This window comes from Schistocerca cancellata, chromosome 6 (genome assembly GCF_023864275.1).
Source record: "Schistocerca cancellata isolate TAMUIC-IGC-003103 chromosome 6, iqSchCanc2.1, whole genome shotgun sequence".
Lineage (NCBI taxonomy): Eukaryota > Metazoa > Arthropoda > Insecta > Orthoptera > Acrididae > Schistocerca > Schistocerca cancellata.
In genome coordinates, this window is record NC_064631.1 from 206,489,706 (window position 1) to 206,516,325 (window position 26,620).

The window sequence follows — 26,620 nt, forward strand, 5'->3', positions numbered from 1 at the left end:
CAAAATATAGAAATCTATAAAGCAAATCATAGCATAACTGAGTAATAGCACAATCTACTTTGTTATACTGACGAACTGGTGATTGTGAGGAACAGGCCAAATAAACGAGGGAGGGATGCAGGGGAGAGAATGTAATGTGGGTGTGGAACTGTTATAACAAACATATCATCCAATGATGAGAAAATTACTAATGGCTGCTGCTGCTTTAGTAATGGTGAATAATGAAACTGTGTTTGTTCATTGGGAACCAGGGAAATATTCTTCTCTTGATGTTAATTAATAGCCAGGATAGAAAGTAGTGTCAGTTTTCTGTCTTCAATTTTTCTGTGGAGAATGTCGTGGATTGGCAGGAGAGCCAACACCGTATTATTAGAGGAAGCCGAAAGGCACGTGTTTTAGCTCACGCAGGCTGGCGTGAGGTCTGGAACAGGACAAGGAAATTAGACTTTAGAAAAACGGACGTAGCTGGTGGAATACTAAACTTTAATCCATTAATGATGAGCGTCGCTCTTGACTGTACATGACTCAGTATCAATGGTAACTGGCAATGGCGCCTTGCTAGGTCGTAGCAAATGACGTAGCTGAAGGCTATGCTAACTATCGTCTCGGCAAATGAGAGCGTATTTTGTCAGTGAACCATCGCTAGCAAAGTCGGTTGTACAACTGGGGCGAGTGCTAGGAAGTCTCTCTAGACCTGCCGTGTGGCGGCGCTCGGTCTGCAGTCTCTGATAGTGGCGACACGCGGGTCCGACGTATACTAACGGACCGCGGCCAATTTAAAGGCTACCACCTAATAAGTGTGGTGTCTGGCGGTGAGAACATCACATTAAACGTAATAAAAATGACGTTCGTTTAGAGGATGTTCAGCAAAGGAGAATCTCCCTTTTCCAGTCTCAGATGCCTTTCCTGCCCAGTCTAGTAGTTAAAGCCCTACCTGATTGAACTACAGAGACTGCAGGAAGTCCTATAAATTCCACTCTACTGTAGCGGAGGAATATTTTCTTTATTGTTAAACAGAATGTGGACAACAGTATTTTTAGAGTAAAAACTGAAGTATATTTCCTGGATTTTAGTTTGAAGCCAGGATCTATGAAGTCCTGTCTACATTTAGCATGGGAGCCCATTTGGCCGGCTGGCGTGGCCAAGGTTCTAGGCTCTACAGTCTGGAACCGCAAGACCGATACGGTCGCAAATTCGAATCCTGCCTCGGGCATGGATGTGTGTGATACCCTTAGGTTAGTTAGGTGTAAGTAGTTCTAATTGCTATGGGACTGATGACCTCAGATGTTAAGTCCCATAGTTCTCAGAGCTATTTGAACCATTTTTGGGAGCCCATTTGTCATCAGTGTGGTTTAGGGCTCTCTGTGAAGGATATCGAATTGGGGTAATCCTATGTCTCATATTTCTAATGAGTATTTTGTTAATTAGAGTAAGACTATAAGCATTGCTGTATATTATTCCTTTAATTTTTTTCTATTTATTTTCCAGATGTAGTTGGTTCCTGGTACAGGCAGTAGGCACTAAACAATAGAGTGGAAGGCAGTATGTTTGTGTAGTATGGGATGCTGGAGACTGGCATGTATCAGTACATCTGTAGAATTTACTTTCCTGTGTAATCTGAATAAATGCTGTAGCTTATTGATGTCAGAGATAAGGTCTAAAAGTTAAAAGTGTAACGTAAAAGCTCTGTCTTATTTTGTGTAACGTCAAAAACTTCCGCCTCATACTATTCAGACAGTTCTGACGATGCTATCAGGTCGCGCAAGAGCGTGCACGTTTCCGCGAGTTCGACTAGCTTAGTGCCACAACGAGGCAATAAGAGGCGTGTAGACATAGCGGTTTGAGTCTGATGACTATAACGGAATTGGCCACATCTGCTAGGAGCTGGTGGCTTGCTGCTGTGGACAGTTGCTGTCAATACCCCTTAACGTCACCAAATTCCATGCTTCACGCGATGGCCGAGTTTGATGGGTGTTGGAATTGTTAGCTTAGTATGTGCCGGTCAGTCAGTGCACAGATGGAGCACGGGCGGCCTCTGTCACCATTCGAAATAACAGCTGGATTCGGCCAGTGAAATCAGGTCTGTTCTCTAGGGTCGGAGCACAGGATAAGCAACCTGGAGGTGAAGCAGGAGGGACTGAAGGCCGTTGATGACTGTTTGCCTGCTGTCAGTGCGGAATACGGTCCAGCTGGAGCAGCAATCGACATCTGGTTTTGTACGTCCAGGGGACATGCTAGTAGCTGGGAGGGGAGCAAGGGAGTGCTTCCTGCAGGGAAGTTACATGAGAGTGTGTTTGTTATTTCTGATTTCAAGGAGGAGGTGAAGATAGTACGAGCCTAATTAAGTCACCAACGGATCAGTTTGTGAAACACAAAGTGGCCTTTGTTGGAGCTGGAATTTCTAGACTTCTATTTGACTGAACTTTCCAAGAATAAATACAGTCTTAGTTCCGAAATTATTTTATATCAGTGACGTGTTTCACCCTTTTGGGGTATTAAGAGACTGTAAAACTAGCTGTGTATGTAACTAATTAGTCATAAAACAACATATAATGGAAAACGGACGCAACTGTAATCGTCCATTTTTCATTTTGTGTGGCTTCATGACGGTGGGTTACATGTCCAGTTACTTTTACACAGTCTGATGATGCCCGAAAAGGATGAAACGCATCCTTGATATTAAATAATTTGGTAACCAAAACTGTCTTTATATGAAATACTGTAGTTCAAAAGTAGTTGCTGTAGCACCCTGCCACAATGGGATCGAATAATTCTTTAGCTGAATTTTGCCTGTTTATGGTGTGAATTTCCTTTGTCTACCTTGCTAGAGAGTGTACGTATGGTTAATGTCTTACTGTTGATTGTGACCGTTGGTAGTGTCTGTCTATTTTTAACGTTCCAGTATTCGTTGGCTACATTTTATGGTGAGGTACTCGACTAAGATTCTTTACAGGGTATCCTTGCGATCTGCTGTTGCTGTGTGTGTGTTGCTCTTTTAATGTCCCATTTCGTGCAACGTGTTTAAATTCTCAGTCGGACTGGATTATCGACACGTTGTGCTGTTGTCTTAGGTTAGTACCTTACATCTTTATTGTAACTATCCATACCATCATCTGTAACGCTATTTCCAATGGGGCAAATATTTCATGGTGTGTTGTATTATTGTATTAGGACTCTAGTGTCGTTTAATGAATGAAGTGTTGTTTCCTTGTTTGTTCCTGTCATGATATTATATTGCTTAATAAATTTGACTTACGTTTTGCCATCGACTCCAGTGTCAGAAGCTTAAACGCTGTTCAAACTTTCCAATTAATGGTTAATCTAATAATGTAGTACATACAACCCCTGGGGATTCCTTACTTATAGTATCGTAAATGGCCAATAATTAAATTTTCCCCTTACCTAGCTTGCATTTATCGTGAATCTCTCGCCCAACAGGAAGTCCCAAGCGACTGGAAAAAGTCGCAGGTGACTCCAGTATATAAGAAACGTTAAACAACGGACCCACAAGATTACAGATCAATATTCCTAACTTCTGTACGCTGCAGGGACCTTCAACATATTCTTATTTCCAATATAACAAATTTTCTTGTGACTGAGAAACTTATGTCCACGAATCAGCATAGTTTTTGGAAAGCATGGTACGTGCATAATAAAACATGTAATTTTCTGACATGATATACTGTGAACTATGGATGGAGGGCAACAGGCAGATTCCATATCTCTAGATTCCCGGAAAGCACTGGACACGGTATCCCATTGGAGGCTGCGAACGAAGATAACAGCATATGGAATATGTTCACAGATATGTGAGTGACTTGAAGACGAAATGATAGAACCCGTACTGGGTTCTATCATTGTCCTTGACGGCACGTCCTCATCAGAGACAAGGATATCGACAGGAGTGCCTCAAGGAAGTGTGATAGAACCGATGTTGTTCTCTATAGGCGTAAATGATATGGATGACAGAGAGCTTAGCTATCAGCGGTTGTTTGCTGATAATGCCGTGGTGTACGGTAAGGTGTCGACGTAGAGACGGTAAGAGAATACGACATGGACAAGATATCCAGTTAGTGTGATGTATCGCAGCTAGCCCTGAATGTGGAAAAATGTAAGTTAGTGCCGATGAGTAGGAAGATCAAACCTGTAATGTTCGGACACTGTATTACTAAAGTCCTGCTTGACGCAGCCACGTCTTTCAGTCATCTGGGCGTAACGTTGCAAAGCCATGATGAGGTGGAACGTGCCCGTGAGAACTGTGGGTGAGAAGGCGAGTGGTCGACTTTGGTTTATTGGGAGAATTTTATCAAAGTGTGTTTCACCTATAAAGGGGACAACATGTAGGACGCTGGTGCAATCTATTCTTGGGTACGCCGGGCGTAGTGGCCGTGCGGTTCTAGGCGCTACAGTCTGGAACCGAGCGACCGCTACGGTCGCAAATTCGAATCCTGCCTCGGGCATGGATGTGTGTGATGTCCTTAGGTTAGTTAGGTTTAATTAGTTCCAAGTTCTAGGCGACTGATGACCTCAGAAGTTAAGTCGCATAGTGCTCAGAGCCATTTGAACCATATTCTTGGGTACTGCTTGAATGCTTGGGAGCATTGAAGGAAGACATCGAAGTAATTCAGAGGTGGGCTGCTAGATTTGTTATCGGTTGGCTCGAACAACAAGTAAGTGTTGCGGAGGTGCTTCAGGAACTCAAATGAGAATTCCTAGAAGGCAGGTGACGTTCTTATCGAAAAACGCTACTGAGAAAACTTTGAGAACCGGTATTTAAACTGACTGCCGAATGATTATACTGCCACCAACATACATTATGCTTAAGGACCACCAATGTAAGATACGAGGAATTAGGGCTCATACGGTGGTATATATACATCGTTTTCCCTTCGCTCTACTTGTGAGTGCAACAGGGTACCCTCTGCCACGCGCCGTGCGGTGGCTTCAGTATTATTTATGTTGATGTAGATTGTCATATAGCGTAAAGTGTCTTGTATATGTCCACACGAAGACCATAATTGGAAAAGTTCATGTACCTAATGGTTGGTTGGTTGGTTTGGGGAAGGAGACCAGACAGCGTGGTCATCGGTCTCATCGGATTAGGGAAGGATGGGGAAGGAAGTCGGCCGTGCCCTTTCAGAGGAACCATCCCGGCATTTGCCTGGAGTGATTTAGGGAGATCACGGAAAACCTAAATCAGGATGGCCGGACGCGGGATTGAACCATCGTCCTTCCGAATGCGAGTCCAGTGTCTAACCACTACGCCACCTCGCTCGGTGTACCTAATGATGATCAATTACAATCGCCACTGATGACAAAAATAGAGGTTCCACAGCAGTTGGTGTACTACGTGACTCCCACAAATGTCCTTCAGTGATCACTATTACATCTCTTTCGCCATCCATACCTTTGATTATGGGGAAATAATTACTTTTGTTTGGTAAAAACAGTGCCTCGTAAGGGTGCTACCGATCTAGGACGCAGCGGGAGGTCTGAAGGTAGAGGCGCCAGACACAACACGTACAACCAGTGGAACTCCTAGTACCTGACGTCTGCCTGTGTTTGGGAGCGCCGCCAGCAGCGCTGCCGCTGCGAGGTTCTGCCGTAAGGCCGGCCAACCTGGCAGCGAGGCCAGTTGAAACCACGGCGTCTTATGGCCATTCCCGCACCACAACGGCACCAAAAACTGCCGTGCGCTACATGGCTCGTCTAATGTAAGCGACAGAATCCACCGACAGAGCCCGACGGCTTTAGACGATATAACACAACCGTATGTATAGTTACGGCAATGTCCTAAGTGAGCGACGTCCGTGGGGCTGCCTGCCCTCTGCTACAAAGCGCGACGTTTGAGTTCAGACGTATTTCAATCTTGTCGCTGCAGCAGGCGCAACACTGAGAGTGACAGCTACGTGTGTGCTCTGCAAACCCGAGCGAGGTGGCGTAGTGGATAGCGCACTGGATTCGCATTGAGAAACACGACGGTTCAAATCCGCGTCCAGCCATCCTGATTTTGGTTATCCGTAATTTCTCAAAATGGCTTCACGCTAATGCCGGGTTGGACCCTTTTAAAGAGCACAGCCCACTTCCTTCCCCGTCCTTTCCTAATCCGATGGGACCGATGACCTCACTGTTTGGTCCCTAATGCCCCCCGCCCCCCCCCCCCCCCCCCCGCGCATATCAACCAATCAAACTATTTTCGGCAAAGACCTGGGGAGCGGACGTACTGGATGCTATGAAGTACTTATCATCCAATTTTGAGAAACCTATTCGGTAAAAAGAAAGTTTCAAATGGCTCTGAGCACTATGGGATTTAACTTCTAAGGTCATCAATCCCCTAGAACTTAGAATTACTTAAACCTAACTAACCTAAGGACATCACACACATCCATGCCCAAGGCAGGATTCGAACCTGCGACCGTAGCAGTCACGAGCTTCCAGACTGTAGCGCCTAGAACCGCTCGGCCACCCCGTTCGGCCGGTAAAAGCAATTCATTCTTCTGCACCTTATAGCTTGATATCTTCGCTCGGAATTTATTTTCATTATTCGTCATAGTTATCGTGCTGCATGAAACTAAGTAAGTGACTGCACAAAACGTTTAAGAGTTTGCAGAGGCAAAATCACATTGCGTAGACTTCACTTATAGTTAATTTTTATCTATACAATATTGTATATGAGAGGAATCTAACATATATAAATTGTATTTAAAGTTGAGGGCGGAATGATATCTCTTTTCATTCCCCAGATATTGGTTGTTATATCCTTGGACTGGTAGCCCGCGGCGCAACCGAATACTTTCCTGCGCTTCGGGAATCAAGTGATCGTGAAAACGTAGTCGTATAAAGGGCTCACAATACCGAAACTATCGAACTCAGTAAGAACGCGTTTTGTCGTAAGGTGAACACTCCTCACGTTTAAGTCAAATGTTTGAGCAGAGTTGCATCAAATCTATATCTAATATTTCATTTCTTACTTTTATACAAATTATTCCACTGAGCGTTTCATTTTCATTTCAAAAATTTTATATGTATCACGCAACGAATTTTATCCGAAAGTTCATAGCCAAGTGAAGAGTGAGAAATGGGCAAATGAAAAAGCAATGTGAAGTCCAGTGTTGCAAGAAAATATTAAGGAAAACTTACTTCCAGATTTGAGAAAAAATTGAAATATATCACGAATAGCTGTTGATAGCGACGTGAATGAAGTGTCAAAAAATTAATTTGTTCAATGCCCAGTTATCATGCGCATAAAAAGACGCAATGGTGTGAATCTAAGTGTCAAAAACGTCTCCTTCGAATCAAGTAACAGATTTTTCGAAAACAGAAGACGCTAGGAAGGCAAATGAATTGTCAGTAAGATCATGCTTTCTGAACAAAACTTGAAAATTAAAAAAAATAAAAGAAATCTGTGAAACATTTTGTCTAATTATTTGTCTAAAAGAAACAAAATAGATCAGAGAAACATTAGGTGTGCTTTCGTATGATTACCGAAACCATGTACAGAAAATGATGTGCAGCAAATATGTCTCTAATGTGTTTCATTTCTTGCTTTCAGACAAATTAATTCACTGAGCGTTTGACCTTCTTTACAAATATTTTATATGCTTCGTTTATGCAGACTTCTTAGATTAATTGAAACACTTGGCCTTGACACTGATTGCTTACCAATAATATTTCAAACAATCAAATTTCAGTAAAACTCCATGGTTGTTCATTGACTTTGATTAGGAATTTAATTTCTGTGTTAACCTGGAATAGCATTGTATATCCTTAAAAAATTAAGTACTTTGGCAAGATCGTAAAAATGTACTTTGAGATGCAGTGTTAACATTATAGATAAATCTTAGAACACATAATTTGTGGTAGGATTGTATCCGAGTCAGTTAAAATGTAAGAATTAGTGACGGTAGAACCCAGGACCAAACATAGATCACGGGTACCAGCCTATGACGCCACTGTCATACCATCGACACCTCTTGCGAAATGCCACTCATTGTCCATTATTTACGGTAGTCAGTCACTTATCCACAATTATCCACTGTTGAGATATTTTGAATGTAAGAAATATTCATCTTTAAGTTATTGATGTGATAATCGAACATCTATGTGCTCATCCACCCATATTCGAAGAATTTAGTTGGTGATCTCCATAGCTGACAAAATAAATTTTGAAATTCTCCATGAGGATTCATCCCTTCGTAAATTTCATGCACAGCACTCCTTTGTCTCCTCATTTTTCCAAAGTAAAGTTAATTTCGCTGGCTTACTCTCTAGCTATATTATTCTGCAGCTTAGATGCGCCGTTTTGTAGAAACAGTTGGTCACTTCTAGTGGCCATCTTGTAGCGGCAGACCGTCGCTCGCACGCTGGACACCCGAGCGTATCGCCCAATGCTGCCACTAGTTGCTGGAGTGGCGCGTGTTCAGACATTGCTCGCTGTTGGTCGTTTTTGCAGGCTTAAGTAGTATGTGGCCCTTATGTAGTTTTGTTACAGATGCGAGTGTGCTCTATGGCTAGTTTCGATCCGGGGCTTTTATATGCGCAATTCAAGTAAGATGAGCAATTTGGGACGCGTCGTCTCAGGACTAATCCAAACGCGAACTGTCAAACTAAAATGTTGGGAACAGCTTGCCGAAATTTTCGGAGGAAACGAATGAGCTCTGGAAGTCAGGAATAGTTGAGTAAGTATGTGAAAAATACATTATTTTTCTTTACGATTGGTTAGTGAACTTAAATACTTCATTGCTTAATGGGATCATTTTTATCACAATACGCTGCATATCTGTCTCTCGCTGGAGGTGCAGATTATTCTCCTCTGCCTGAATCCATAACACGTTCATTATTCTAAAATTAATTACTAAAAGCTAGCCTTCATAGATAAATCCACCTCTTACGTGTACAAAAATATTCAAGGCACAACCAGCTTTAATTATGTCACTGTTCACATTTAGGCATGATCCTCCAATTGTTGGACAGGATACCAAAGACGCCTGCCACATAACTACTAACTCTGGAAAATTTGTAACTGAACATTTTATCCCAACTATTTCCACCGTATGTTCACAGAAAATGTTAAGTCATGCCAAAAGCATATCTAGCATCAAAACACCAGAGAAAACAGGTGAATATTCTTCTCCAAATATTGAAACTTTACGTATCTCCAGAGAATTGTTCATGGCTTTGTTGTAACACAAACTGTCATTACTCTTTCCACAAGCTCTGATATTTAAAAAGTTAATTTATACTTTGCATCACGCACAGCGAGGAAAAGGATGAGAAAGTAGTTTCTGTATTTATTGTGCAAGAAAACTGAGAGTTTGGGTTTACTCACTCTTACAATTTTGCCATCGATTGCTTCAATGTAGTGACGAAAGTCGGCATTTCTTCGAAGGTGTTTGCTATTTTTTACAGTTTTCCTGTTGTCGACAGAACTGTTCTTGACTAAGAGAATACACCTTTCCTGAACAATTTACTGTGCTATTTGTGTTTTTGAGACGATATCCATAGAGGAGGTCCATAAATAAACAGCCTGTAACCAAATGCCCATGATAAATTTGGTAAAAATAAGTATCGCAATAAATTCGTATGACTACTTTTTTTTTTTTACTTTGGGTAAAATACCTCATCAAAGTACACGAATTCTCTGCGTAGTTTCAGGTACTATACTATACTCAAAGCTGTATTGTCACATTACATTTAAGAAGCCAAATAAATGAAAGAAAATCACATTGCTAGTGGGCCCAAGTTCTTTAATTAAAGAAGTTTTTTAACAAACGTTTATAGTAGCACAGATGTATATCAGCAGAGCAAAATTCTTTAAATCAGTTAATCAGTTGGGTATTTCGAGAGGTGAACGTTTCCAATGTTATTTATATTGAGATATATTTGAATTAATTTTTTTTTATGGGAATATTTTTAAAAAATTACACAGATCGTGAATCAGCCTGCTTACATTTTGTTGCTAGCTTGGCATTACAAATGAGGTGTGAGAACTTCAGAAGTTGTTTCGGGCGTGTACAGCTACACAGGAAAAGTGTCTAGTCAGCTCGGCTACCACGAATAGAGTGAATACATCTACTTTACTGTACCACCGTTTTTCAAACTGTTGGCAGCATAAAGGAAGAAGATAAAACGGAGGATGCCCACGAAAATGAGGAAACTGACGTTCTCGGGCTAATGCGGCTGAATTCAGCGAAAATGAAAAAAAGAAGGAAAGAGGATGACGATGACTCATTGATTAATTTGCTTAATACAATTCAGTGAAGGAAATTACGCCGGCTGAAGTGGCCGTGCGGTTAAAGGCGCTGCAGTCTGGAATCGCAAGACCGCAACGGTCGCAGGTTCGAATCCTGCCTCAGGCATGGATGTTTGTGATGTCCTTAAGTTAGTTAGGTTTCACTAGTTCTAAGTTCTAGGGGACTAATGGCCTCAGAAGTTGAGTCCCATAGTGCTCAGAGCCATTTGAACCATTTGAAATTACACGAGCGGGTGAAAAATATGTATTAAAATTAGAATAATGAGCGTAATAAATGAAGCTCCGTACGAATCACGTAATATTCAAAGTAATAGCAATGCTCTTTCAGAACAATGGCCAGATGGAAGCTATAGCCCTTAAGTTTCGTCTCACCATGTTCCTAATGCTACACTGCATTCACAGCTACACAACACAGAACATTACGATCCAAAATAACTACATCCAGACAGAAATTGCACAGCTGCGTGTCCGGCTAATGGGTCACTGATGTCAGACGCCGTTGAACGCTCCGCTTGGTTGTCCTTCATGTCAAGCCATTCTGGGCTTAGATTTCAGCAAGATGATGCTCACCCGAACACGGCAGGAGTTTCTACCCATTGTCTTTGTGCATGACAAACAGTACCTTGGCCAGCCAGCAAGGTCGCTGCAACTCTCCACATTTGAGAACGTTTAGAGCTTTACGGGAAGGGCCCTACAACCGCCTCGGTATTTTGAAGATATGCTCCGCCAATTGGAAACAATATGGTACGATATCCCTCAGGAGGAAATCCAACAACTCTATCAATCAATACTAAACCGAATCATTGCTTGCATAAATGTCAGAGGTGGACCAGCGTGATATTGATATATTCTATTTGTGAAGCCTTTCTCTTGTATAAATCTGGCCATATTTCTAAAATAATAATTATTTATTTGTTTATACACGAACATCACGTCCACCGATTCATAACCCATTCGGATAAATATTTCGTGTCGCCTGGATTTTCTTTGTTCCTTAGAGTGCGATAGTCATCAAGTTTTACTACTGAAAGTGCTTGCTTTCCGATTTTTCTGTGTGTACTGCTTAGTAATTCTATCAGAAGCAGCAAAGGACCTAGAAGAGCAGTTGAATGGAATGGACAGTGTCTTGAAAGGAGGGTATAAGATGAACATCAACAAAAGCAAAACGGGGATAATGGAATGTAGTCGAATTAAGTCGGGTGATGCTGAGGGAATTAGATTAGGAAATGAGACACTTAAAGTAGTCAAGGAGTTTTGCTATTTTGGGAGCAAAATAACAGATGGCGGTCGAAGTAGAGAAGATATAAAATGTAGATTGGCAACGGCAAGGAAAGCGTTTCTGAAGAAGAGAAATTTATTAACATCGAGTATAGATTTATGTGTCAGGAAGTCGTTTCTGAAAGTAATTGTATGGAGTGTAGCCATGTATAGGAAGTGAATCATGGACGATAAATAGTTAGGACAAGAAGAGAATAGAAGCTTTCGAAATATGGTGCTACAGAAGAATGCTGACGATTAGATGGGTAGATCACATAACTAATGATGGAGTATTGAATAGAATTGGGGAGAGGAGGAGTATGTGGCACATCTTGACAAAAAGAAGGGACCAGTTAGTAGGACGTGTTCTGAGGCATCAAGGGATCACAAATTTAGCATTGGATGGCAGTGTGGAGGGTAAAAATCGTAGAGGGAGAGCAAGAGATGAATATACTAAGGAGATTCAGAAAGATGTAGGTTGCAGTACGTACTGGAAGAAGCTTGCACAGGAGAGAGCAGCATGGAGAGCTGCATCAAACCAGTCTCAGGACTGAAGACCACAACAACAACTGCTTAGCAATAAGAATAGCCAGAGAAGTACATATTTATTTTCTTCGGTAATATACGAAGGGAGGCTCCTTTCAAGAAGAAAAATAAGAAGCAGATGATGAAGAAGAAGTCAGTAGCATCTAATGCCCTCGATTTTCAAAGGGATGACATCGACATAGACAGTAAGCCAGGGCCGGCCAAACGCTGCACAGTGTGCAGATGTGCGGAAGTGCTCCACATGTGCGCACGTGTGCGACAGCGAGCGACAGCGACATCTGTTATTAGACATGTGTCCTAAATGAACCGCGGCGGCTCCTCTTCCCTGTTTATGTGGTACGAGCAAGAGCGCTACATACCCAGTCTCGTTTACCCCTGGTGACCGTAACTTTAACACTGAAGTACTGAGAAATGGCAGGTACTGTGAAAAAGCAAAGAACGGAAGATCTATGTTCTCAGTCGTTTCGATCAAGCATTGGTGATGAAAATCTCCCGCAACTGCTAGCGTTTGTCAATGAGCCGTGGTTTTGTGCCCGATATTAACTATATCATTTCTCATGACCAGTGATAAACGTGTTTGGATTTATTCCTTTCATAATTAAAAATTATTGTTTACTAACTGTGCATTATTCCCTCATTCTGCTCCATGTTACATTATTATCAGGAAAATTGGTCATTAAACCGATTGTTGTATACCTACTTTTAGGGTATTTTTTTTTTAATGTGTAAAGGGCTACGCTCAGCAGAAGTCGATAAAACATAAGATTCATCTAATTGTCGGTTATTATGCAGATATCAGACAGAACTGATGAAAGATATAGCAATAATTGTACAGGTCATCATCGAGAGATCTGCGGTTGTCATTCTGTTCAGAGGTCAGTGAGAAATTATGTGGGTGTAACTGAGGGCACCGAGAATTAGATATAGGAAAATTTGCATTGGTTTAATGTTATTTGAAATCATGACTGAGGTTCGTTGGAAGTCGCTAAGTGCTCTCTTTCTTAAATACTAGATCAAAAATATTACGCGTATTTACATACCGTCAGTGAAGCTGCCTTAATAAAAACCCACGGTTGTTAACTGTATTACTTGTCTTACTGGGTTAAACTGTTAACATAAAAGTAGACGTCTCAATGAGTAGACTGTAACGGTATTTTAAATGTTTAATACGCGAAATACCTTCCCATGGTTGGCTTGCAAGCTGTGGAAAGAGCACTAGAATTCTCCGGTACAGAGTATCTCAGAAAGTGGATAAAGCGACATCTGTGCGTAGAAACATGCACTACATGAACGCTGACGGCTGCGGCGTGCACGCTGTGACCCTGAAGTTGCACATGTGCAGAAGCACCGCACGCGTGCAGATTTTCTGGGCGGCCCTGCAGTAAGCGCTCGATTTTCAAGGGGATGACATCGATGTAGACGGTAAGTGAAACAGTTTCCAAGGAACCAAAATCCCCGTTATTTGTTGAAAACACCGTAATCTATTTACAACCTCAGAGAAGATTGGAACCTCTGCACAAAAATGAAAGCCAGTCGTTTAAGGAACTCAGATGAAGACACAAATAGGAACACGTACGGCTCAACGCAGCATCATTATGTTCGCAAAGTCTTTTGATGTGAGTGAGAGACGTACTGGGAGATATTTGCTGCTGTCGCCTAATGAGTGTGCCCCCTCCCTGCCACCCACCCTCTCGCCTGGCAAAGCTCCTGGGCTACCTTCTGCACGCGGGCGTTTGCTAATCAGCGAGCGACGCGACAGCAGGAGCGCATTAGACCGCTGCCGCGCGCGCGACGCCTCCGTCGTTTGAGGACTTTGCGCACGGGCACTTGTCCGGCTGCAGCAGCGACTCGGCTTAGCTAGCTTAGCCGTGACGTCGACGACCAGCCGCGGCCGCCCAGGTTACGCCCCCTCCCCTCCCCTGCCCACCTGACTGCCAGCCTCCGTTTAAGCTACTTAAGGCCCTAGGCGGATCTGGGGCCGGCTCTCGCAGTCGCCGTTGCCCGCTCGCACGCACGCAGTAGCGCCACGGCGCGTCCTGCTGCCCCAGGGAGTTGCGGCCCTTTTGTCCACATTGAGCGGCGGCTCCGGGCAGCCGGAAACACCTAAATCTCTGGTCCGCTCTCTTCATAATCTTTTACTCCAAACGCTCCGCCCATAGTTAGTGTTTGTGGAAAATTACGTTATAAAAAGCCAGAATGGAGAAACGACAAAAAAAATTGGCACTGGGCAAGAAGATTATATTTTGGTAGCTGCATAAGCATTAGAGAAGCGTTTTTATTTTGCAAGCGAAAATAATGTTGCCGGCGGTCGGATGCATCCTACCAGAAAGCGTGCTTGGAAATTGCGAGAAAGTTTCTTTTCGTACAAGTAGCATAACAAGAAGCAAACGCACCGTAGGAAGGACCTCTTTTGGCTTGATATAGACTGCGGGAAGAAAATTGTATTCCCTATTAGACACTTACAATTCACTCAAGACGTGTTGTAGAAACAGTGCAAACGGAGTTCATGAAAATATGAAAAGGATTACATTTACAGATCAATAGCTCAGGTTCCGACCCACTCTGAAACACCCACATTAGTACGTGGTCTTGCCTCCATGGGCGACAATGTAGGCGCTCATTCTGACATCCAGTCGATTGCTCATATCCAGGGATATACACTAGTGGCCATTAAAACTGCTACACCACGAAGATGACAAGCTACAGCCGCGAAATTTAACCGACAGGAAAGAGATCCTGTGATATGCAAATGATCAGCTTTTCAGAGCATTCACACATGGCTGGCGCCGGTGGCGACACCTACAACGTGCTGACATGAGGAATAGTTTCCAACCGATTTCTCATACACAAACAGCAGTTGACCGCCGTTGCCTGGTGAAACGTTATTGTGATGCCTCGTGTAAGGAGGAGAAATGCGTACAATCACGTCTCCGACATTGATAAAGGCCGGATTGTAGCCTATCGCGATAGCGGTTTATCGTATCGTGACATTGCTACTCGCGTTGGTCGAGATCCAATGACTGTTAGCAGAATATGGAATCGGTGCGTTCAGGAGAGTAATACTGAACGCCGTGCTGGATTCCAACGGCCTCGTATCACTAGCGGTCGAGATGACAGGCATCTTATCCGCATGGCTGTTACGGACCGTGCAACCACGTCTCGATCACTGAGTCAACAGATGGGGACGTTTGCAAGACAACAACCCTCTGAACGAACAGTTCGACGACGTTTGTTGCAGCATGGACTATCAACCAGGAGACCATGGCTGCGGTTACCCTTGGCGCTGCATCACAGACAGGAGCGCCTGCGATGGTGTACTCAACGACGAAGCTGGGTGCACGAATGGCAAAACGTAATTTTTTCGGATGTATCCACGTTCTGTTTACTGCATCATGATGGTCGCATCCGTGTTTGGTGACATCGCGGTGAACGCACATTGGAAGCGTGTATTCGTCATCGCCATACTGGCGTATCGCCCGGCGTGTTGGTATGGGGTGCCATTAGTTACACGTCTCGATCACCTCTTGTTCGCATTGACGGCACTTTCAACTGTGGACGTTACATTTCAGATGTGTTACGACCCGTGTCTCTACCCTTCGTTCGATCCCTGCGAAACCCTACATTTCAGCCGAATAATGCACGTCCGCATGTTGCAGGTCCTGTACGGGCCTTTCTGGATACAGAAAATGTTCGACAGCTGCCCTGGCCATCACGTTATCCAGATCTCTCACCAATTGAAACCGTCTGGTCAATGGTGGCCGAGAAACTGGCTCGTCACAATACACCAGTCACTACTCTTGATGAACTGTGGTATCGTCTTGAGGCTGCATGGACAGCTGTACCTGTACACGCCATCCCAGCTCTGTTTGACTTAATGCCCAGGCGTATGAAGGCCGTTATTACGGCCAGAGGTGGTTGTTCTGGGCACTGATTTCTCAGGATCCATACAACCAAATTGCGTGAAAATGTAATCAGAAGTCAGTTCTAGTATAATGTATTTGACCAATGAATACCCGTTCATCATCTGCATTTCTACTTGGTGTAGCAATTTTAATGGCCAGCATTGTATTATGCCAAGGATGCTCGACGTGTTGACGTAGTTCTGTAAGTTTTGTTGGTCGAGGACGCGCACGAGTCACTTGTTGTCCCATCGTAACGCACTCGTGCTATGTTGGAGACAAGTCCGGAGATCATGCTGGCCAGAGAAGAGCTGTAAGTTTTGCAGAGCACGTTGGGTTTCACGGGAGGTGAGTGGGCGAACATTATCCTTTTGAAACAACATGCCACCTTACTACTTCAAGAACAGCAAAGGAACTGGTCCAAGACTCTGCACGTTCCGGGCGCTGTTTAGCGTCACCAAAGGTGAACGAGTATTGTAGGTTTTAGAAGCATAGACCATCAGTCCTTGGAAGGTGCCAATGCGGGATGAATGCCGTATGTGAGACAGCATCTGCACTATAGGTGCAAACGAACGTCACTTACGTGCAGGACCGAGCGAGATGGCGCAGTGGTTAGCGCACTGGACTCACATTCGGGAGGACGACGGTTCAAACCCGTGTCCGGCCATCCTGATTTCCGTGATTTCCCTAAATTGCTTCAAGCAAATGCCGGGATGGTTCCCTTTAAATGGCGCGGCTGAATTCCTTCCCTTATCCAGTAGGACCGATGACCTCGCTGTTTGGTCCCCTACCCCAAGTCAACCAACACCAACCTGTGTGCACGCAGAATCTGTTGTCATCGCTGAAGACAAAGGCGTGCTAATCTGATCCTCTGACTGTATCAGTCGACCTTTGCACGTGGACTCTAAGAGGTAAGTGGAAGAGGGGCTAGAGGTATGCGTGCCTATACTACCGCTTCTAATAAACCGGTATAAAACAATTCATGTTGGTATATCTGGGCTCACATGCTGTCTTATCTGTGCTGTGCTAGCCGTATGACCTGCCACTACTGGCCTTACAATACGACGATGCTGTCGGGAGTTTGTGCTGCGTGGACTCCAGAACCTCGTCTGAGGTGTAAAAATGTTCAGTCACCACTGATCCAGCATCTAAAACAACCGGAGCAGCACGTCTAACTTGTATGGCAGCTCTCGGAAAGCTCCATCCCAACACTCAGGATCCCATAATTTGACCCCTTTTAAACTACTCAGTTGGCTGTAGCAAGCAGGAGTGCGTCTCCGGGGCATGGTTGCTCGCTTGCTTCACACATTTGTATGACACTGAGCCTTCTTAGTGTGAGCATTACGTGTTAATGAGTAGCCACAGATGACGCTCTGGTAGCTATGCCACTACGCTATCTCTTGACGGCGGACGTTGAAACCATTGTCAGCACATCTACTGTCCCCGAGGTTGCATATACCGTCATCCGCTCATAATCAGTGGCGCCATTCCAGGTGTACTAATTTTTTCCGTCAGTTTATGTGGTATAAGAAGTAGCACCTGACAGTCGAAGTTAATGGTATTCTCACGAGTAATGCTCACAAAATGTTGGAAAATACACTCCTGGAAATTGAAATAAGAACACCGTGAATTCATTGTCCCAGGAAGGGGAAACTTAATTGACACATTCCTGGGGTCAGATACATCACATGATCACACTGACAGAACCACAGGCACATAGACACAGGCAACAGAGCATGCACAATGTCGGCACTGGTACAGTGTATATCCACCTTTCGCAGCAATGCAGGCTGCTATTCTCCCATGGAGACGATCGTAGAGATGCTGGATGTAGTCCTGTGGAACGGCTTGCCATGCCATTTCCACCTGGCGCCTCAGTTGGACCAGTGTTCGTGCTGGACGTGCAGACCGCGTGAGACGACGCTTCATCCAGTCCCAAACATGCTCAATTGGGGGACAGATCCGGAGATCTTGCTGGCCAGGGTAGTTGACTTACACCTTCTAGAGCACGTTGGGTGGCACGGGATACATGCGGACGTGCATTGTCCTGTTGGAACAGCAAGTTCCCTTGCCGGTCTAGGAATTGTAGAACGATGGGTTCGATGACGGTTTGGATGTACCGTGCACTATTCAGTGTCCCCTCGACGATCACCAGTGGTGTACGGCCAGTGTAGGAGATCGCTCCCCACACCATGATGCCGGGTGTTGGCCTTGTGTGCCTCGGTCGTATGCAGTCCTGATTGTGGCGCTCACCTGCACGGCGCCAAACACGCATACGACCATCATTGGCACCAAGGCAGAAGCGACTCTCATCGCTGAAGACGACACGTCTCCATTCGTCCCTCTATTCACGCCTGTCGCGACACCACTGGAGGCGGGCTGCACGATGTTGGGGCGTGAGTGGAAGACGGCCTAACGGTGTGCGGGACCGTAGCCCAGCTTCATGGAGACGGTTGCGAATGGTCCTCGCCGATACCCCAGGAGCAACAGTGTCCCTAATTTGCTGGGAAGTGGCGGTGCGGTCCCCTACGGCACTGCGTAGGATCCTACGGTCTTGGCGTGCATCCGTGCATCGCTGCGGTCCGGTCCCAGGTCGACGGGCACGTGCACCTTCCGCCGACCACTGGCGACAACATCGATGTACTGTGGAGACCTCACGCCCCACGTGTTGAGCAATTCGGCGGTACGTCCACCCGGCCTCCCGCATGCCCACTATACGCCCTCGCTCAAAGTCCGTCAACTGCACATACGGTTCACGTCCACGCTGTCGCGGCATGCTACCAGTGTTAAAGACTGCGATGGAGCTCCGTATGCCACGGCAAACTGGCTGACACTGACGGCGGCGGTGCACAAATGCTGCGCAGCTAGCGCGATTCGACGGCCAACACCGCGGTTCCTGGTGTGTCCGCTGTGCCGTGCGTGTGATCATTGCTTGTACAGCCCTCTCGCAGTGTCCGGAGCAAGTATGGTGGGTCTGACACACCGGTGTCAATGTGTTCTTTTTTCCATTTCCAGGAGTGTATATACTTAGTAATATTAATTACTAACTAAAGTGAAAGTTTTACCATTCTAAAAATAAACCGGTTGTGAATACGTCAAAGAAAAATTTTTCCCCCTAGGAACGTGTTTTATGTACAGGGATCGGACAAAAATGTAGAAATACATGCTTGAACAGAAATGCTGATCATAACCAGCAGTTTGCACTGTTGTATATGATCACGAATGGCACCTGTTGCATAAATCTCTCGTGGTAAGAAAAGCTCTCTACGTACGTGTCAGATCATTATGTCGGAGCTAAGTGAACTAGAACGTGTTCCCGTAACCAAGGTATCCGAAGCGTTTGGTGTATCGTGAAGCATCAACTGATAACTTTTACAGCGTAGAGAGAAAACGGTTAAGTCACCGCGAAGCCGAAAGTGTCCATTGTATGTTCGTGACTGTCTTTGAAGAGAATTGTGACGAAAAATACGAGGACGACAGCTGCAAAGGTCGCTGGGGAACTGAAAGTCATATTCGTCATTCATTTACTCACCAAAACAACAGGAAAGGGGATCTAGAAGCAGGAAACTGCAGCGCGATCTGGAATTCCACAAAAATTCATCAGTGATGCTAATGCCCGTACAAGGTAAACGTGGACCCGAAGCCATGAAACCTGCACTGTGGAGCAATGGAGGAAAGTCATTCTAGGCCATTTCTTCGGGTAAGTTTTGTTGTACACTATTTCTACGAAGTGGTCGAATTTCTGTCCCAAGAGTTGAAACATGGCGGGGATTCGGTGATAATTTGGACAGCCACAGCGTTGTATTCTGTGGATCCTTTGGGTAGTCCGCAAGGTCGCACTATTGTCAGGTTTATGTGTCGATTTTAGCTGATGACGTCCGTCCCATTGCACAGTGTTTGTTCACCAATGGCGATGCCGTGTTGCAAGACGACAGGGCCCTTGTTATCTTAGCTGGTATCGTCCAGGACTGGTTTTGAATGTTCGAGGAAGCAATGTCCACCTCGCATGACCTCCACTGTGACCAGATCACAATATTATTGAGCCTTTGTGGTCTACTTTGGAGCAAATGGTGCGTAATAGCTATCTATCATCGTCACCTGAGCATATCATCATTTTGCGGGATGAATGCATTCATCTATTTCGAGACGACTGGAAGGTGTTTTGAATGCCAACGAGTGTCGTACAACGTATTATTCGTGGTAATGCTTTGCGCTTTTGGTTTTTCCACGGTTTTGTCCACTCCCTGAATAACACGCACATGTTGCGGTTTCTAAGAGGCGCATGGGGCGATTGTACACATCATAAATGGGAATTCTGTTTAGGATATATGTATCGTGAACGCGTAAGTTGTTTTCTTGCTCTGAAAATATTCATAACTTATTATTTGGTTTGATCCAGCGTCTGCTGCCGTACTGAGTCGGCATCTGATAGTTTACGACAGAATTTCCAGACAACTTGCACCCGAGGTACGCGTATCACTAGTAAACTGCCCTATACTGTGCTCCAACACATAGCTATTCATGCAAGTTCAAAATAATCATCTTCTATCTTGACGTTCACCCCAGGATGTAAAAAATAATTTTAAAAGATAACGTTTTCTGATTTAAAAGCGGTACGTAGTGTAACCGAAAGCAAAAGAGCAACAAGCAAGGGGGATATATGGAACAAAGAATCCGCCTTTTGCTAGACAACTTTTTTTCTGTTTTGTTTGACGCAGACATATTTCAGCACTTTTTGTGCTATCTTCAGTGGATTATTTATTATTTTCTAAATGTAAAATTGTTGTTACATATTAACATTTAGCGAACCGTTTGGTACATAATATTTACAATTGTGAATGAATAATTGTTGTAAAAAGTTATACATCATTTGTTCATAGTTCACAGTTGAGATTTGTATTAACGATCTGATGCACTGTGTGTTTATAACAGTATGTCAAAGTTCTGTTTGTAACTTAATTGGCGAAAAGAGTGGATGTGTGCATTAGATTAAATACCTTACATAATGGTATTGGACATTTATTTTCATAGCTATTCTACTACATAGTCTACAACTTACCGTCTGCAAACAGCAAAACGTAAATTTTATTTTACTGTTTATTATGCAGTTACAGAACACCTCAGAGCTCTGAAAATCAGTAGCTCACACTCAAAATTTGCGGACCACCTGATAGCACACAGTCACCACTCAACAAACATTGAAACTGACTTACACATCCTTAAAAGCAGTAGCAGCTTATACCAAAAATTAACTATATAAGAAAACTACCACATCCAAAAATCAGAACCCCAAGGAAAGAAAGTACTCAGTGAATACTTATCACTGTGCAATAGAACCCAATACGCCACAATAGAAGAACTATACAAATAACACCCACACCAAAATTACTCATTGCATTTTGAAAAATCGGAGAAAGTGCTGTCTCAAGCGACCATAGGTCACGAAATCGGCCTCTCCACTGCGCCAACAATATATGAGAAAGCACCACAATATCAGAACCGTAAGTTACACACAGAAAACGTGATATATACGCATTTCCCCTTGTAAATACATAATAAACAGGAAAATAAAAATTACGTTCCTCTCTATATGCATGAGATGTTATAGATTATGTAGCAGAATAGCTACCAAACTAAATGTCCAATAGCATCATGTAAGGTATGTAACCTAAAGCATACATCCACTCTTTACCCAATTAAGCTATAAATTGATCTTTGACATAATGTTATAAACACACAGTGAGTCAGGTCGTTAACACATATCTCAACTGTGAACTATGAACAAATGATGTATAATATTTTACAACAATTATTCATTCACAACTGTAAATATAATGTACCAAACGGTTCGCTAAATGTCGATATGGTACAACAATTTTACAGGTAGAAAATAATAAATAACCCAAGGAAGATAGCACAAAAAGAGCTAAAACATGTCTGGGCGAAACGAAACAAAAACAAGGTGTCTTCCCAAAGGCGGAATTTCTCATTCCATATTCTGGTAGCAAGCACGGACATAACAAGAAGAACTGCAACACCACAAGATGAGGAGGGAAATAATTTGATAGTGATGCCGAACTGAAAATTAAATACGAAGTGAACTGTGAATTTCTAGTTTCGTTACCTCAAAGCACTATGAATACACTTAGGGATCTTTTTTCGCGATCATTGATTAATTTCTTTGATAATGTTGTTGCAAGGATTATAACAATTATTGGAATAATAAATCTAATAAAAACTCTTGTAGATAGAATTAACGCAAATCCTCTACTGTTTCATGATCCACAGTCTGTCTTTTTATTAATAGCGATTAACTAAAAGCTGTTGTCTCCACGGAGGAAGATTCAGGACAAAGCCGGCTCTGTTTTAGACTTTCCTTACGATCTCGAAATCGCTTACGAAATTTAAGATCCAAAAGAACACGCTTATGTTGTGTGTAACTGAAACAACAGTTTCTGCAGAAGATATGAGCTTGTTGAGCGACTACGTTCAAGATTTCAACATGGATGCACTAACACATGGTAAGTTTTCGATCCAGAAAAGGAAAAGAATGCGATTAATTAATTAATAATTGTGGGGACGTTAAACTGCCTGAAGCCGAAATCAAATATGCAGTCCAGCCCTGGTGACTGCGCTCATACGTACTAGTGAAATAACTTTACGCATTTTCTGAGCAATATCTGAAAATCACTACAAGGAAAAATATGTGCCACGTGGGATAAGTGTATCGTTTATAATGGGAAAACCTACGTAAAAGCTATTTTTGCTATAGGATACATATCTTTGAGATATATTTCTGATCATACGTGCTAGATAATAAGTGCTAAGTCGAGCAATGGCCCACATAGAATAATCCAGTAACTGAAAAGTGTGGCGCTCGGCGAAATGCATTGTTACAGTCTTACATCAGACTGCTTAAAAGCGTCCACCAACAGAACTGGAAAAAATGTCTGAAAAACTTCTTGAATTGGAATGATCCGGATCAACGTACTTGGTTTCACCGAACGAACAGTTTGAGGTACTTTGAGTACCAAACCATGTGACCGGAATCCAATCTTAACTACAACTTGCGTTCTCGTTGCCTGACAAGGGTTAAGATACTTTACACTACTAAAGAAGCACAGTACGTACTCGCCGATCGACAGACCAAGCAACTGACAAGTGTGGACTGTAAAGTTTGCATGAATGAAAGGGCGTGTAGTAAAAATGTCCTATAACCCCGTCCCTACTACTCAAGTGTTCTGTCAGTACCGCTGCCACTCATCAGTAAAAGTAACAAATAAAAATGCTATGATGAAAAATCTATCTTGAAATTAAGCATTTTATAATTGACATTGGGTTTGTTATATCCTGATTTCGTGGCAAAGGTCCCTGAATCAATCTAAAGTCCATTCGGGTGACACTTGAGTTTCCCATGACAGCATTGGGAGCTGTATGAAAAAATGCACTTATTCATTTTACACAGTGTCTGTTGTACAATAAATACTTCGCGATAACGTGAGGTCGCTCCCCGATTCATACTTGTTCACTCCATCAGCCGATCTTGCAAGATAACTGCCAAATCGCCATCGCGGTTACTAACTGATCAAACGTGCTTTCATCATCTGTGATATTTGGGTACAGCAGACATGCTTAAAGGAAGGATTCGATACTTCGTATAAGATTCGATACTTCGTACCCGTCTCGATATCTGTACCCATACAAAACACGTCGGCAGTACGCGAGGTAACAGCCTTTGAAAGAGTGATAGTGACTGGTGCAAGACCCGCAGATCAGAGTGTAACGGAAATCACCAAAGAATTCGGATTTCCAGGTCTATTATGCGTTGTGTGGATGTTCAGTATCGCAGAGACAAAATTTCTACCAGCGTACGCTGCCGTACTGGACAGCCACAAGTATTATGGTACAAGCGTTAGTCACCTGGCATCAACAAAGCAATGGGGAGCGATCGACGATCTCTTAAGAGTTAAACTTCCCGCAGGTTGAAAATGGGCCGTCATAAACTCATTTTCAGCAGAACTTCTAAATGCGAATGTACGGAACACACTGCCGAAGATGACGCCTGACTTGTATCGCTTCCCTTCAACCACTGTAAGATTGTTGTAACAATTAACGTTCAAATTGCACCCAAATGAGGTGACACAGTGGCTTAATCACTGGTACATATTTATCAAGAAAAATATTCTAATCTTTGTAGTGCCATAAAGTTTAAAGTTTTTGGCTCCTAAAACTGCTCGAAGTGAAATACAGATGGCTCCTTTAAAATGGTTCAAATGGCTCTGAGCGCTATGGGACTTAACTTCTGACGTCATCAGTCCCCTAGAACTTAGAACTACTTAAACCTAACTAACCTAAGGACATCACACACATACATGCCCGAGGCAAGATTCGAACCTGTGACCGTAGCGGTCGCGCGTTTCCAGTCTATAGCGCCTAGAACCGCTCGGCCACTCTGGCCGGCGCTCCTTTAAAATGATGGTTCTTCATTTTCTGTCAAATCCAAGTCCAGTGGAAGCTTGTCTTGTCCGTAATGAGCATCTTCTGTAGCCTCAAATTCCAAATGCTTGGATTCTCTTCTGTTCCAATTTTCCTACAGCCTACGTTCCACTAAAATACAATGCTATGCTCCAAATGTAAAGCCTACGTAAGATACTAGTATACTTATGTTGCCCAGAAATGTCCTGTTAATGCTATTCCGCTTATTATATCCTTGCTCCGTCCATCAGGTGCCATTTTACTGCCTAGGTATCAGAATTCCTTAACTTCGTCTACTTCATGATCCCCATTACTGACGTCATGTTCTCGCAATTATCATTTATGTTACTTCCCACTGTATTCGCCTCCCTTCGATTTATTGTCAGTCCATTTTGTATACTCATAAGCTGTTCATTCCATTCAACAGATCCTGTTTATCTTCCTTACTTTCACTGAGAATAGCAATGTCATCACCGAATCATATCATTGATAACCTTTCACCTTGTACTTTAAATCTTTCTGTCATTTCCATCATTGCTTCTTAGATGTATAGAATGTTCTAGCGAACGATAAACTGAAAGAAGGAAACAGTTGTTAATATATGTAGACTAAATTTAGAAAATATTTGGTATACTTTTACTCGAACGTTAGATGCTACTGTGATTTATAGTGTTCCTACCGTAGTCCAACGAGGCACCCACGAGAAGCAGGATCGTAAGTTGCAAAACGGAACGTAGTGCAGTTGATGTTGCCAGTGAGATGCTGTTGGCAAAGTTTTCATCGCAGGTAGCGTAAGCTGAGTATCGGGTGGCTGAGCTGCTCGGCAGCTCTTCTCGCATCTGAAAGGCGGAATAATAAAGCGGGCCGCGCCGAAGTTGAATGAATTGCCGTGGCGCAACGCTGCGCAGCAGATGAATATGAAACAGTTTCGCAGTTTCTGAAACGTAATTTCCTTTTACATAGCATTAAAGGCTCAGGGAGCAAATTGCTACCGCTTAGGTGCAACACAGCTGAATAACGGTGGTACACGGTACTGTGTAAGGGCTACCTTCCCAATGTCTGTACGCGCGCGCATGTGTGTGTGTGTGTGTGTGTGTGTGTATGCGTGTGTGCGTGCAAATATGCACTTATTAACAATACCTTAACGCTTTTCCGATTTTACATTTCAATGAACACTTTCATTAGAATTGCTAATAATATCTCGAGAGCTTAGAGACACACCAAATCAAATACATTAGTCAAGCAAAGGTATAGTCTCAAAATTCTACAATGATTAATGCACACCTAAGTTTCGAGAATGTTAAACAATTACATCACATTAATGAAGGGGGCATGGTGAACCTCCCGCATCGTTTTGGTTTAGAGTCGCACTAGTTGTAGCACACTGCGTAAAGTTCTTACTAGAAAATTGTTTTTGGTGAATCAATGACCTTTTATATCATCAGGGCGAGGCTGATAACTAAAAATATTATAACATAGAAATTTGGAGCCAAGAATTTTGTGATCTGGTAGTGGAAAGAATTAGTACCATGAATAAAGCACATTTAGCACCAAGGTTTTCGAATGGCTGTAAGTGTGAATCCGCGATTTAAAATACTAGGTAGAAGAGCCCAGCCCTGCAATCATCGTTTATTTAAAAAATTAAGTAAACTGCTGGAGACAAATTACTCGAACTTATAAAATTAAGAGCAACTGAGTGTAATACGGCTCTATTCTGTAGAGAGGCACAAAGAAAACCATAAGCTGATTGATGAGACAACAAAGTTCAAATGAGGTTCTATACGTTGAGTGATCGATGACGCAAATTACTCTATTCTATATTGGTACACGTTTCATTATATGGTCAATGTATTCATCAGTGCAATAATAACATTTTCTACTTAAAATTGAGTTAGGTCCTCTTTCCAAGATACGCTGTACACAAATTTGTAAGATTTCACTTAATAATACTACCAGAATGACTAGTGTTCGTTTCGTAGCATAAAGGTGGCGAATATGTAGTGGGTAGAGTTATGGATGTAAAAGAACGTAGCTAGCTTTTCAACTTATCTGACATTTTCAAAGATATTTAAATCCAAACAACTTTACATATTCGCGCTTTTTTATTTGCTAGTACTACTACACTTGTAATGTAATATAATGCATCGTGTCAAGGAAAGTAACATGACACATAACGTTGTCGTATAACATG